The sequence below is a fragment of the Melopsittacus undulatus genome, chromosome 10, assembly GCF_012275295.1.
Source record: "Melopsittacus undulatus isolate bMelUnd1 chromosome 10, bMelUnd1.mat.Z, whole genome shotgun sequence".
In the NCBI taxonomy this organism is placed as follows: domain Eukaryota; kingdom Metazoa; phylum Chordata; class Aves; order Psittaciformes; family Psittaculidae; genus Melopsittacus; species Melopsittacus undulatus.
Genome location: NC_047536.1, coordinates 11,477,308 through 11,492,772, shown reverse-complemented (window position 1 = coordinate 11,492,772; position 15,465 = coordinate 11,477,308).

The following is a 15,465-nucleotide window of genomic DNA, read 5'->3' as shown; positions in this document are numbered from 1 at the left end:
GCAATTTTACCTCAACAAAGTAAAAATTCCACATGCTTTGAAGAATCTCTTTAGGGAGCTGAAGAAACTGTCTTTGAACCAAGTGACATAACACATTTTCATACAAACACTTTATATTTGCTTCATATTTATGGCCAATCATCATCACACTCAACATCTATGTAGCAAAGCTGTCTCTCTATCTAACATTCTTTTCAGCATCTGTCTTCACAGATATAATGACTCAGAACAAGAAGAACATAGCATGGAAGTCTACCATTAAGCAAATATTTCTCATTGTTTGCAGAATCCCTAGAATTCAGCAGAGGAATAGACTGGTGTTTGAGCCAAGAAACATCTGAATGTCATGTAAAGTTCAGTTAATTATTTTCTAAATAGTCACCAGCACTACTCTAGCTTAGAGAAGGGTTCAACTGGCATTGTTGTGATCACACTGGAGCCTTTCAGAGGAGGCGAATGTTTGCTTTCACTTCAGCCTGCTTAGTTTCACATTGCGACAAAGCCATTTCAGTACAGGATACATTCTCACAGACTTAGAAAAAATCATGGTTATGGTCTCTCAAAAATTGCACCATTGTGCTTCTAGGGAATTGGCTTACACTGATTAGTACTGTATATGTATTCCATGTGCTCTTCAGCCAGAAGTACACAAGCCAGCTGTGGCCACAGCAAAATTCAAGTGAGCTGCTTCCTCCTTGTAATCTATATCTGTATTTATGGCAGCATAAAGTAAAAGAGAAGTGCTGTTGAGTGTTTAGGTTCAAAGCCATAAGGCTGGAGCTTTCTGGCTCTGCTCTGGGCTCTGTGGCCTCTTGCAGCAGTGCTGAGGGGATGGGCAGCTGATTATAAAAGGGTTACTGCAGCAGCAGTGAGTCAACTCCAGTGAGCAACCCCTGGACACACCTCAGCAAGTTTACTGCTCTAACGTCAGAGGTTCCAGAGGCAGCAAAGAATCACCTGATTTGTAGTTCATGCTCCAAATCTTGAGATCTGCACAATAAGCTAGAAGGTCTCACTGTTCTGTTACTGAAACCCTGAAAAGCAACCTGAGGAGCATGTGCACACACCTTTGCCCAGGTTTACGAAGGTATTTAAGCCTACAAAGATGCAGACAGACACCTAATAGGATTTATAAAAGTGCCTAAGGGAGTATGGGACCTAATTCCCATTGGCTGTCAATGGGAATTAGATGTCTAATCTACTTAAGCAATTTGAAAATCCCACTGGCTGCATCTTTTCATGGCTAAATACCATTACAAGCCTTAGCCTTAGTGAATAGAATTATTATTATTATTATTATACATGGTTTCATTTCCTAAAACTCTGATCTTAGCATGAAGACTCAGGGAAAAAACTGCTTGACTTCATGCACAAATGTGTGCTGTGGATATGAAGTGTCAGGAAGGAATAACTGGGCTTCTCCAACAGTCATCATATCACTGTTGTGTCTGCAACTAGCCCAGAGAGCTCCCAGGGCTTTTTGTATTGGTCAGCTTGGCTTTAACATGTGTCAGTAAAAAATGCAAGTGACTTGGTGAAGGAAAATACTGCTCACTCACAGCAAAGTAATAAAGAAAACAAAATCAGAAGTGCCCAGAGGCTGTGACTAGCCAGTTGAAAGGGTTTCATTTCTTTCTGCAAAGAACAGCATTGGAATCTTCTCACCACTCCATGGACTGAATTAAGTTCCATCTGGTGTTGGAGAGAATTCACAGCTCTGGGCAGTACAAGGACGCTTTGGTTACCCTCTTTTGCTCAGTCAAGCCAGACATGGGCTTGCAGTGCAGAGTTTAACTAAACAACAGACTATTCCCTTTTTCTTGTCAGGCTTGAAGTCAAACAATAACCAAATCTTCCCTATCCATACAACTTGTCAAAAGCTGTGAAAAGCTGGATTTCCCTAGATATCTACGTGACGTAGCTTTCATTAAACCCAACTTGAACCTCTTGTAATTGTTTATCCACTTAACTTTTCATGCTTAGAGTTATGTTGGAGGACTCAGTTCAGCATACAAAAAGGTCTAAATGAGTAATTGGGGTAGGAAATAGTTGGGATGAGTTTATACATTGTTCGAAGTTGAAGAAAGTGTTAATTATTTATAGTCTCCAAACAAGGTGTTTGAAATGCTTTTTGAGCTTGATGGAATTTGAGTATACTGTCTGTGTTCAGTAAAAATATTTTGACACTTGAAAATGATAACAATTAAAAACTCTTTGAAAATATTACATGTATTGCTGGGTCAAGAGTCAGTGGAGCCCTTGTCAGTGGAGCCCTTGACCAAGCAGCATGCTTGCCGTACATGTAGCTAGTGGCCATTACATATAGTTACTTGAATTGGCTGAAAATCTGGCCAAAGTCTTTAAGCACATGATTATGAACATTTTTCATGTCTCATCAAGTGTGTAGAGAGGAAACCTGTGGACTGCTAGAAGAGATAGAAAGTTCTTGTATGAAAAGGTATGAGCACTTTGGAGTGTTAGACAATAAGTTTGCAAATGCTGGTCTTTACTATGTCACTGCATTTTGTATAGTGTGGTTATAACAAACTATTATATGACTGTCCAGCAGCCTGAAAAACCTAGATGGTTGTTTTCCAGTGTATCACACCACAGAACATCTCCCATAGCAGGATTTCCTGATCTCCTGGCCACTGCTAGTACCATTGTACAGGATGGTCTCACGTGAGGTTCAGTATAGTTTTTTGAATCATAAAGAAATGGGTACATGCTGAATGTGGCTGTAATGCCCACTGACAGACCTTGGGGCAAAAAGGAGCAGAATGCCCTGTGGAATAGGCAAACGCCTAGGTGCATTCAGCACAGGGGACTGTGGGTTGTCTGAACAGTCACCAGGAACACACACAAGGCTTGGCTGTGGCCAACTGAGATCAGTTTTACTGCAGACTGCAACTGCCTGCTGAAATCTTGCCACAGCTAGAATTTCTTCCCAGCACACCCATTGCTGAGCAACAATGTGTGTCCTTTTCCAGAGAATGGGATCAGCCCAGTCTGGCTCTTGAGAAACACACCAGCTGCACTTGAGAAGATGATGGGCTGAATGTTAAAGGAGCTATGCAGAGCCAGCAGAAGGCTGGGTTTCTATAGCTCAGGGCAATTAGGCAGTGTAATCCCTCATGTGAAGTAGACACCCTTTCCAGAGGCGATGGCATTTAGGTGCAAGGGGGATACACCACTGCAGGGAAGAGAAGGGATATGTACACACAGAAGCCAGCTGATCTGTAGGAATCTTTTATTTATTTTCCCTTTTTTCCCTTATAAATCTATTTGATGCTAATGAACTGGAGGGGTGTTAGGGCTAACTGCTTCCTGGCACTGAGTACACAGACATTGTGCAAGATTCCTTTCAGCTCAACTTTGCTGACATGCTTGGTTGTGACCTCAAATATCTCAAGTTTTTCCAGTTTTGAGTTCCTCTGCAAGTGAAAAGGCCTGTGTCAGTGAAACTGTGCCAAAATACCTGGGGAGCTGGGGCAGACTGGAAAGACTGGTTGTTCTCCCTATGATCTCAGGCAGGGGGTTGAGTTGCACTGCAACACTGGGAGGCCAGTCTCCAGTAGAGGATAAAAGGCATCAGGTGGGATGTGGAGGGTTAGTTTGAGTGGGATGAGTGAACATACTTGAGTGCCAGCAGGCAAATGGCTCTGTTCCTTTATTTCCAGTGGAAAATATTTCAATTACATTTCTTTTTTCCTTTTCATCAACATTTTTCTTAGATTCTTTTTCATTTTCTGAATAAAAGGAAATCATCCTTGGCATAATAATGGGTGAATACTGCCGTGAAAAAGCCAGTTCCCACTAAATGCCCCCTACTCCTTCACTAGACATTTTCCAACAAAAGGGTCTGGAATTTCATCTGTGCCTGTATGTGCTTCAGATTAGTTTCACTCAGGGTGGTTCATGTTCCTTCCAGTCTCTGCATGTTTGGGTTTTTTTCACTGTTAGTCTGATTCAGCGTTGCTTGAAAAGAATGGACATCTTCCTGGTGACTCCACCAAGACTGACTGAGCTGTATTCACAACACAGAGGTGATGCGGGTTCTTGTTTCTCCTCATCTTTTCCCCTTCTGATAATGGTCACAGAGATAGCTTTCACTTTACCTGGCTTTTGTTAAGCTAAGGAACTAATTCTCCTGCCTCATGAGGGATTTATAACCCTCTCAGTATAGCTCTTAAACATCAGACTTTGGATATTTCATAAGTTGTTTTATTTCCCTTTCTTTTCATCCACTTCCTCCTTTCATTAGTGAGAAAAGGTTAGCTGACAGCTGACAGAACCTGCCCATACAGTTTTGTTTCCCTGTGTTTTCTGTGTTCATGATTTCATTTGGAAAATGCCCTTCAAAAAGTGCTTATTTGCCCACCCAGTCCCAGGGCAGGATGGATTCCTGTGTAGGCATCTGTATATATCAACTTTATTCACTGTTTCTTGACCATGTTCACTCTCTTAAAGCACTGCAAGGGCTTTATATTCAAATTGCTCTGAGATGCATTAGTTCTGTTTGGAAAAGGGAACACTGAGACTGGAGTTTTACAAGGTCTTATACCCCCTTCTCCTTTGTTGCATGTTCAATAGTTTTTAAGTGCTGAAGCTATTCTGAGCAGCTGAAGGGCTGTGTGGCATGAGGAGACTTCACTCAACTTGAGCTCAAGGGGCCTGGGATTGATTTGAAAGTCTATTTTTGACTAGCTGGATTTAGCTAGTCAAAGTTTACACAGCTGTGGACAAATCCAGCTGTGCTGGTAGATGATGTTGCTGTTCCCAGGAGATCATCGTCATGTACCTTGCCAGAGGTTACTACTACATCCATTCTGCCAAGGAAACATCCCATGAGTGATCCTGAATTCAGGCAACATCAGGTGGATGAATGAACTGATCCAAATGATGTTACAGAAAGCAAACTACAGCACACTCACACGAGCCTGCTCCATCAGCATGTCAAAAGAGGGAAAGGGGATATATTTGAGTAGGCAGGTCAGTGTCACATAGCTGTGAACAGGGTCTTACACTGACACAACTGCATCTGTCCCTGACTCAAGTCATAACATAACCTTCCTCAGTTTATGCTTTACTCCTTTCCTTGTGTCACCAGGGCTGGTTAGAGTAGAACTTGTGCAAGTGTCTCTCACTATATGCACACTGTGCAAACAAAGTGTTTAGTGCTTGTCCCACTCAACAGAGTGCTACAGAAATACAGATCCTAAAGACAGGAAAAAATTTACACCTTTTGAGAATAAGTGAAAGTGGCAGAGTCTGACCAAGTGTCAGAGTGACATGGAAACCATCCACAATTAGAATAGATTATTTTTAGTGGGCAGCTCCATTCTCAAGCATTGCTCTGGCTTGCTGTAGCCTTGGAGCCTTTCCTCCTAAATGTGTAAAGTGAAGGTTGCTCTTCAAAGAATGAGGGTGGGAAGGGATTAATCAGTGCTCCCAGCAAACATAACATGGTACAGAAGAGAAGAAAGATTTGTCAGGCTTTAAAGTAGCCAAAAATTGGCAGCAGTGACAAAAAAGCCTTAAACTGATGGGCAAATATGGAAAACAAACAAATTTGCTCTGCTGAGCAGGAACAAATATATCTAGATAAACTAAGAGAAAGATTTCATTTTTGCCTAATCCTCATGGCATTTCCAGCCCATAGATTTCCGGGAATCTGGTGGAGGCCAAATCGCATGACATTTCTAGCCAGATTTGCTGACCAAGGACTTTGGGATCAGCCCTGAACTTTGGACGATTAGTCAAAATGAAATGCTTGGGCTTAGCTATTAACACAGTGTCTGGAACTCTGTGCTCTCAGATTTGAGCATGGAACTGCTCAGTGCAAAGCCGGGAAGCCTGACTGATTCCTGACAGCCTTGCCCTTGTCTCTAGTAGACTCAGCCCAGACTGTCAGACCCAAACCTTATATGTCTGCTTTGTGTTTTACCTACCTCTCCAAGGGTAAAGGGGGCGAGTGAAAGAAGCTACTAAATATATGGTACCCTAAAACAGTGTTCCAGAGGTATCTGTTGTCATCTGCTTTGGATTTACCAACTTCCACCTCCTCTTTTCTTGCTCCACAGTTTCCAGGTTGCTCCTTCTTCCCCTCTTCCCTTCTCAGCCTTGAGGAGTGAAGGCTTCCTTTTGTCTTCTTCCAAATTTGGGACTGCAGCTATTGCCTCCAGATCCAGGGCCACCACTGGGCCTGGGCATGGGCATGGTCCGAGTTGTTGCTATCCAGAGCTGCTCCACTGTTCCTGTGTTAGACTTTAGAGCACTACATGCTCCAGGCACACAGCATAGAGCTGCCCCGCATTGACCTTCAGGAGCTACCCCACATCTGGCAGGACTTCTGCATTCACTCTGTGGTGAGCAAATGCAGCTGCAGCACTGGAGCCTGGTTGTCCTTGGAAGTGCTGTAGCCACATGCAAACAGCACATCATTCCAGCAGATAGCTATGGCTCAGGAAAGGTGCAGTAATCTTCCTCTGGACATGCTGGAGTCAGCTGGGCTTGTTTAGGCACCTGTCACAGATACACAGGAGGGATCTCAGTGGGAGTTGCGGAGTGAGTCTGATTCAGGCACGCAACCTTCAGCAGGCCTGAGCTTGGCATGTGGTCAGGACTCTCACACAGCTGTGCCCCTTTGCTAATGGTTTGACAAATAGGAGCATTTTTGCATTTGTCACAAAATCCCCAAGCTTGTTGCTTTTATGTTTCCCAGGGCTTTAATTCCATGCCAGTATATTGGGCTGGGGGAAAGAGAGGCAGAAGCAACGTTCCCCAGATGGCCAAGGCTGGAATATCCTGGGAAGCATTAATCCTCTGAAGACAAGTTTTCCTTGAAGAGAGGGTTTTAAACATGTGCTGCATTTCTACAAACACTTTAAGCTGGCATAAACCAGCCCTGCAACAGCCTTTTTCAGGGGGAGATCCACCATTCCCGTTCCTCTGCCTCCTCCTTCCTGGCCCAGGGCTGCTCCTTTCCCCATGTTGGCACCAGCACACACATGGTTGTGCAGTGAACCAGGCCAGGGAACTCTGCCAGGTTAAAACTAAACAATTTCCTTTTCCCCAGGTTAGTTTCAACCTGGATGAGTTCCCTGATGTGGTTCATTGCAGGGCCACAAGAACACTTGTGTTGGCACAGCACAGGGAATAGCACAGGGAGTAAAGAGGAATGTGGGCTGGGGGTGAAGGGAAGGAAGGGCCATTTCCGTTAGCAGCGGTGCTGGTTTATGCTGGCTTAGAGACTTCGTGTATCTGTGGTGTTAATTGCTGAAAATTATGTGCTCCAAACTGTGTGTCACAGTGGAGAGGTTTTCAGTGAAAAAAACCCTCTCTCCCTTTTAAAACAGGGCCTTATTTCTTAGCTTCTTATTAAAGTTTGGTGGGTCAGAGTCAAAACTGAGTCCCTAATACCAAATAAGTGACAGTCTACCTAGGCATGATAAAAAGGGAGATAGAATCACGAGGAAGGGAAAAACTGCTTCTAAAATTATACAGCAGGTTAGGAGCACAGCCACAATGACCTGGCATGTCTCCTTGCAGCTTGGCCCCCACCAGTGGCTTCTCTGTATGGGAAGGAGAAGACTGAGTCAGTTGTCTGCCACACTGCACTCAGCTCCCATGTGCATTGATGGTGCATGCTTATTGTGTGTTTATTTAAATATCAAGGAGAATAAATCTTCTGAGTGGCAGCTTGGTGAATGATTTGTCAAAAGCTGGCTCATTTACCCTAATAAAATGTGAACTAATTCCATTTATCGAAGCAGAGCTTTCTCTAGATTTACAGTGATATAACTGAACGCAAGATCAGCCCCACTGACTCTATAGCAGTATTAAGTATTCTGCTATCCAAAACATACTGCTGGTGTTCTATTAAGTTCATCTAAGGTGCCCATTAAATTCTGGGATTCAAATGTCTTTCATTTATAGCTGTAGCCAACGGGAAGATACCAGAATCTGACCCATTAATGGAAAAATAGATAACAGCAAATTTTCCAGTATTTGTTCCTCTGCAGTCCCACTAAGGGACAGACTTCTTCAGTCATGCTGAGCAGCCCCAAGGTCAGTGTGGCTGTTGTGGCATTACATGCTTTTGTCTAATGTGAATATATGACATGTTTGTTATGTTGTTGTGTCTGTAATTCACACTGAATCAGCCCCAGTCTGTTGCATTTTGAAGGTGAGGTTCTTGTGAACTGATTGTGACTAAAGGCATAAGAAATTCCCCTTTTTTAGAAAACAAAAAGTTAATTTTAGTTACTTTCTTCCCCTTTTCTTTGGCTCCTTCCAGTGTTATTGTTTTCCCTTGACAAGATAATTTAAAGTGACATCTGACTATATTTCCATACCTTTTCCCACCTGAGGAGAGATGTACTTGAATGAATTTGCATTTTTATTGAATATATGTTCCAAGGATGGCCACAGTGTGATGTCATATCCCATTAACAACATGTTCCTGCTGGCTCTGTGGCTTGTTAAAAGAAAGACACTGTAAAAAGGAAGCAATGTGCAATGTGTTATATGGACTACAAACATAAAAGTGACTGAAGTATGGAGGGAAGGGGATAGATTGGCAGCCTGCAGATGTAATAAGCCATTAAACCATTTAAGGGAGGCCTGCTGAGTTTGTTGTTCAATTACTGTTACTGATGAAGAATGTCAATAATTATGATTTCCAACCCTGTATGACATGTACATTTGTAAAACTTTCAGAGATTGGCTTTACTGAAACCTAGTGAGGCCCTATTAAGGAGCTGAGGCCCACAGTGCCTCTTTTTACAAAAGAAACTTGAATTCTTTGAAGAGAATCTTATGCATCTTTTGCATTTTATGAAAGTGATTACTGCCTGATACAACTGGATATAGCACTTTATCACTTCATCTATGATAATGGACAGGAGTGGTGGTTTTGCCTATAATGCAATGTCTGCATAACACTTTTGTCAGTGACTGAATTTCAGTCTCCGAGAGGCAGATCAGGTCAATTCTGTACTTGCCAGTTGCTGGCAATATGACACTATGCTCCTACCCCAAATTCTTATTTATTTCTTTATCTTCTAGATTTAGAAACTTGATGTGTTCAATTAAACAAGAATTTAGATTAACCGTTCAAACAGTGGTAATGTGGGAGTGCCTTTGGCATCTCTTGTTTCACAGGTATATCACTCATGAGAATTAAAGTGGCCCTAGATGTTTGCAGTGATAGAGTCACTGTGATAAGAAGAGGTTAAAGGATTAATAAACTCTGGGTTTCTAGAGGTTCTCTGGGACAAGTTCATGTAATCCCACAAACCAACTTTTCTATATCCCTTTTTTCCCCAATGGAGATGACAAAATGATTAAGATGATAAAAAAAGGGAAATGAGGTAATTTTAAAATGCAGTATGGTAATTTGTCTGAAAGGCCTCATCATTCCAGATTTGTTTCCTATGCACTCGAATTGTATTGGTCCTTATACCTGTCTTTGGTATTCAGATGGATATTACAGCTGAAATGTGTAAGTAGTGGGGTTAATGTTTAGCATAAATAATTGGAAACTATAAATAAGGTCTCACTCTGATTACAATCCTTCATTGATATGTAAGATAATAATCTGAAAAAAAAACACAGCTTAATTATAACTTCAAATAAGATTAATTTGTAACAACACTGATATTTACACTGTTCTGGTTTAGTATCAGGCAAAATGTCTATACCTATTGTATGGCCAGACCAATGCAACTTTGCTATTAAACATTTTTTATGCTGGTGCAGGTGAGAGTAGAACCTGATCCCAAATTCTGAAAGGCTTATATTATACTATACCATATTATACTATATTATAGTATATTATCTCATAAAAATATTTTAATGAAAAAATACAACATTTGAGGACCTTCACTTCAGAGTTTGAAAAGATGCTTTTTGTGTCTCATACACCACCACAAATGCAATTTTTCATGTTTTTAACCAGAATGCTGATGAAGACATTATCCTTATTATGTTTCCTCAATAAGCACTGCTGTAGAGACAGGGAGAAATTACTTTTATTTTACTTCTTTTACAAAAACTGTTAGAAAAATATTTTTAAAAGGCATAAGATGTTTTGTGTTAAATATTGCCAATGCTGAAAGATGCTGAAGGTTTCATTTGAACAGTTTGGTGCAAGGTCCCCTCTTTCAACAAGCCTGTGTCTCAAACCCTGTTGTGCAATAGCTCAAGCTGCCAAGTATTTTGAAAAATAAACTGCCTATGTTGGATTCCTCTTAAGCAATCAGCTTTAATTCTCTAGAGAAAGGGTGAGCAGCTTTGTTCCTCTTCGTTGAAGTCTGGGTGAAGCTCCTTTGTTTCTTTGTCTATAATAATTTTGTTTCTTAGAGAAAGCCTTCCTTGTGGTAAAAGCTGTGCTTGGACACAGGGCATGTCCCAGCTCTCAGTGTGGTTGGTTTGTGTGTTTTTACACCTCTTTAACCGACCAGGCCTGATCTTCGTGAAGGATTCTGAATGCCATAGAAAAGTGGTTATACTTGGAGACTGGTTTCCCATTTACCCTGAACTGAACTAAATCAGCGTAATGCCAAGAGGGCTGCTCTTGCCCTCCTATCTCTGTCTCTAGACAGGTCTTCTGGAAAGCTAAGGATCACTTGGTGAATGGTTACACAATACCCTAAGCTGGTCTATGCTGGGACTGGCACGGCTTCTAGGTGTGTGCTTGCTCCACACTTGCTGTTGTTTCAGAGTCTGACTTAGCAGAAACTAACGACTTGTTTCATTTTGTAGTTAAGTTTTCTGCCACCTTAGTGAGCTGGGTCATGCAGGAGGGAGCCCAAAGAACACCTTTTCCTCTGCCAAGAAAGAAATTGAATGTTCACAGAAGTTCAGTATCCACTAGGAGAGGCCTTGACAAAGAGGGTGTGAGACCGATAGCAGGAGAAATGCGCCTGACCCAATCAGTCACCCTAGGACTTTCCTATTTTGGTTATCCAGTATTTGCAAACACACTTGTATCAGCTTTTTTGCTTTGTTTTATTTAAACACCTACCTTTCTCACCCGGGACACTTCTGCTCCCTGGTCTGGAGGCTAACAATGCATTTCCTTCTCCTGAGAGTCATCACAGACTCCCCAGGGTTGCTAGTACACACAGAAGAGGGTTGCTAGAGGTGCTTTCACACCTACTAATGGAAGAATCGTCAAAACTGGTCACTGAGAGAAATAGTTTTCTTTTGGAAGTGAAAAGAGTTAAATCATGGTGGGTCCTTCCTGGCATGAAATGCAGTTCATGAGAAGAGACTTCTGCAGGGGAGGGTTGTCTCTTTTTAGGAGTATGTCCACTTTCTAAGCACTCTATCTCTTCTTGCTCCTGTCTTACAAGAGTATGCAAAAGACAACAAGTATCTTTCACAAGAACTGCAGCTGTTTACTACCAGATTTGTGTAGGAAAGTAATACACCCTCCCTGTTTCCCCTCCAAAAAAAAAAAAAAACCAAGCCTGTGAGAATATTGCTCCAGCAAAAGAATAAGACCCTTGCTGAAAGAGAAAAACTTACTCCCTTGCATGCAAGTTACAGGCAGTGCTTGGGTAAAGGGCTAATACCCATCAACATGTTTTTGATGTCACTGTGCTATTCCCCTCTATTTGAGTTGACAGCTGATGCCAGGACTTGGCTGCATTTCCCCTGCATTGAGAGGAGTTTGGATGTCAGATGCAGGGAGAAGGAGCAAGCTTGGGCAGCCAGCCGTGAGCAGAGCGAAACAGTGAGGAGTGACTCTTTGCTCCAGGGTGTGAGGTGCCATTTCGAGTCTGACCTTTTGAATACAAAGCATTTGTCAGAAATCCAGAGGAAAGCGAGCTGAACCAGTCAGGGTGGCTCTGCCTTTCCTTTCAAGAGAAGCTCATGTACCAAGCAGACACACCTACCCTCAGGCCTGACCCAGACATTGTACGCAAGTATCTCTGTTGAAACTGGGGGCTCTGCGTTCCCTCCCATTAGCAGGAGAAATGAAATGTACACCCTTGCGTGGGATGTCTGCTCATTCCATTTGGCAGCCCAGTACCTCCCAGTCCAGCCAGGAGTTGTAAAAGGCTGTCATGTTAAAGGCACTATGTTACGGGTGCAGACAGTTCTAGTGTGTGAATCTTTCTTGTGGTTCATTCTTTAGATGCCTTGTCCTGCACCTTGGAGCTGCAGTGCCCAGGGTCTGACACACAGACAACCTGTCTTCACAGGCTGTTTCCCAGCACCTCTCTGGCTCCCTAAGCCACCCCTCTCCAGTGCAGATCTTCCAGAACCTCATGCACTGAGCTCTGGACTCGCATGACTGAATGTCCTGTCATGCTCTCCCACAGGCAGGCCAGTACAAAATTGTCTCATTGCCGTGTAGGTTTTCAGCTTCACCTTGGTGGCCATGGCAGCAAGCTGAGGATGTGAATAGCAGCTCAGGGTCAGGAGAGGGGAGGTGAAGTTTATGCACCCTAAAATCCCTGTCAGGGGTACTTTTCGGCACCATGACAGAGCTCTGTTCATTCTCCATCTGGAAATCTGATACACAGCATGTGCCTTCCCATGAGTGACAGGTCACAGGCTGCTCTGTATGGCAGAGTGAGTAGGATGAACCATCCTTACGATCCACCATGCCAAGTATGCTTTTTCCAGGAGCTTTTCCCCCCTCCTGCTTTAGCTCTGCTTTAAGCTGCTACAGAGCTGCACCCTCCCAGGGACCCTTGGAAGAATTGACAGGTTGCACACCAGGGAGCAATACGTCAGCACATTCCAATCTCACTTTTAGCTGTGCTTTTCTCCACTAAGCCCATCAAGCACGCAAATCTCCTTGCTGATTAATGAAGGACAACAACTGGGAAGGGCCCCCTCCTGTTTCCTGCGCCTTTCTTCAGCAGCATGCAGAACTATTCGCCTTCCAAGCTGACCCTCAAGGCCACACAGAGCTGCCTGTAAGTGATGTGGTGCTGAGGACCAGCAGTTTTACAAGACTGGCTGAACCCGGAGCTGGGTCTTGTCTGGTCGCTTCGTGCTCGGCTCTGACATCTAGTGGAACAATTGCACTAAAGCATTTAAGACGCTGAGCAGAAAAGATCAGGGTTTGCTTCACTGCAAGGCTCACTGGAGCAATCATTACATCTGTATGCTGCTTTCTTTTATTGCACTTAATACTGCCAGAGGATTTGCTGTGGAAGAAAGGAGGAGGCCCCAACATGAACAAAGGGCAAATCCTTTCTTCCTTTTCCTCCAAAGATAAACTTCTTTTTGCTGCCAGGTGAATGGTCTAATAGCTGCAGCAGTGACAAATATCAGTTTCACAGTTACTTCTTGATTAACACCATTAAATGAAAACCAACTGTGACACAATCCCATGAGACCATAGGGTAAAACTGTCAGAGAGCTCATAATAAACCCTGTGAAAAATGCAAAATTGCTATGGGCTAAATTTTCCACCCTGCTTCTCAGAACACAGCTGTGCCACTTGTAAGTACAACTGTTTGCACATGCGACCCGTGCTCTGTTTTCACAGGTGAGAAAGGAGCTCTCAGTGCACGGAAACATTTTGTGTATACAAACCAGATATTTCAGCTGCTCAGCTGGAAGCGATGCACATAATTGTCTTTCATAAGGAACTGCATAAATACCTCTTCTCAGCTGAGAGGACAAACATATGGTTTGGAGCTCTTGGAAGGCTATTGAATGTTTGTGATGACGTTTGTGTAGGAGCTGAAAGCATTACGGTGACAGTGACGACAAAGATGACCAGCTGCTGGTGAGGTACAAAAGGAATCTTTATTTGTAACATTTAGAGACTGTGCATTTGTGGTGTTTGATCACCAGCACAGGCAAAATGAGTTTCTCATGGCCAGACAGCCTTGTGAGAGGTGGGGTCTGAGGGGCTCATGCCTGCTCAAACACAGGCTGGCAGTAGCCCTGGCATGCAAGTCAGGTCTTTACAAAAGCCAAAGCTCGTTCTTTTAGCTCCTGGTTGGGGGCAAGGGTTTCCAACAGGAAACAGAGCATGGGGCAAGAATGCCTTAAATGGCCCCAGGAACTTCCAACCTAGGGCTGGAGTACTCCTCAGAGACATGCTTTAAAGTGCCTGGTCAAGCAACTGACTATCCGTGGTAAGAAGTTACTGCTTTTCATCTGACTCTGCTTGTGAGGCATGTCTTACTTCATCACTGATGCCAGCAGAGTTGATTACTGTGGCTGTGCTGATCCTTAGCAACTTACTAAACTGCTTTCGGCTGTGTGTCTAGACCCTATGAGTCTGATCTGAGACAGCTGAGGCAGAATTGGAGCCAAGGCTTTTGTACTCTTTGAGGCTGCTACTTGACTTTCCATCAAATGGGGCAGTGACATTCAGTGCCAGGGGACATGTGGAGTGCTCATTGTGTAGGGGGACAGGCAGTGTCAGAGAGCTCCTGCATCTCTGCTGTTAATGTGTTGGGCAGTGCTGCTGTCTCAGGGCCATGGCTTGTCCTGGTGGGTTTATTTAGAGTTTGTACGGTTTGATCAGTGCACAAGTCTTAAATAAGGAATTAATTGAGATTTTAATAAATGGTCACTGCATGCTAATTCAATACCCACTTGATTATTTAAAAATATTATGTGAAGTTTGTGTAATTGGTTACACTGGTATTAAATTAGCATATAAAAATCCCCTGCAACTCTCATATGATTTAATGAGGCTGTTATCGTGCGTGAATAAAATGGTGATTGATGAGTGAAAACCTCTTTTCCAAGCATGGAGTTTCTTTAATGAGGTCAGGAATATTTCTGGCATGTACTGAGTTACTCATGTTATGCAGGTCACTTCTGGAAAAGAGTGACCCATGTGTATAATGAGGACTCTGGGATTGAAATGGAGTCTTAACTAACTCAGTGTGTGACTGGGTTTGGACCTGCACTTGCAGAGCAGCTCATGAAAAAAAGGTCACTCCTCTGTCCTGAACTCCTCTTGTTTTAATTGTCAAGTACTGAAATGGACTGAGCTGTAATTGAGGGTGCAAAAGAAAATCTAGAAGGCAAATCAGTAATCTGAAAAAGGAGGATTTGAAGCTCCTCCTCACATTAGTCCTGATGCCACTTCCATCTGGTGGGTCAGGGCTGCCTCCTGTGTGGTCTGTCTTGCATGTGCTGAAAGCCCAACATCAGCTCAGCAACAGCCCAGCCAAACCTCCTTTCCTCCAGCTATAGCTTCCATTTCCTACTGTTCTGGCAGGAGAAAGGTGGAATGTCTTAAAGGACTCTTTGATGGCCATTACAGGAGTTAGTGGTGTGTTGAACTGATTTGGGGCCAGAGTGTGTGGATGAAATGGAGTAAGTAGATGCATTAGACCGTAGCCACTCTAGCAGTGTGTGTGGAAGAAGGGACATTACCCTGCAATGAATCTCCTTGATAGGATGCATTAGGGTTCACTGGCCATTGGTGTAAGGAAGAACAGCTACATGGGCAGGAACTGAGGGAAGTTT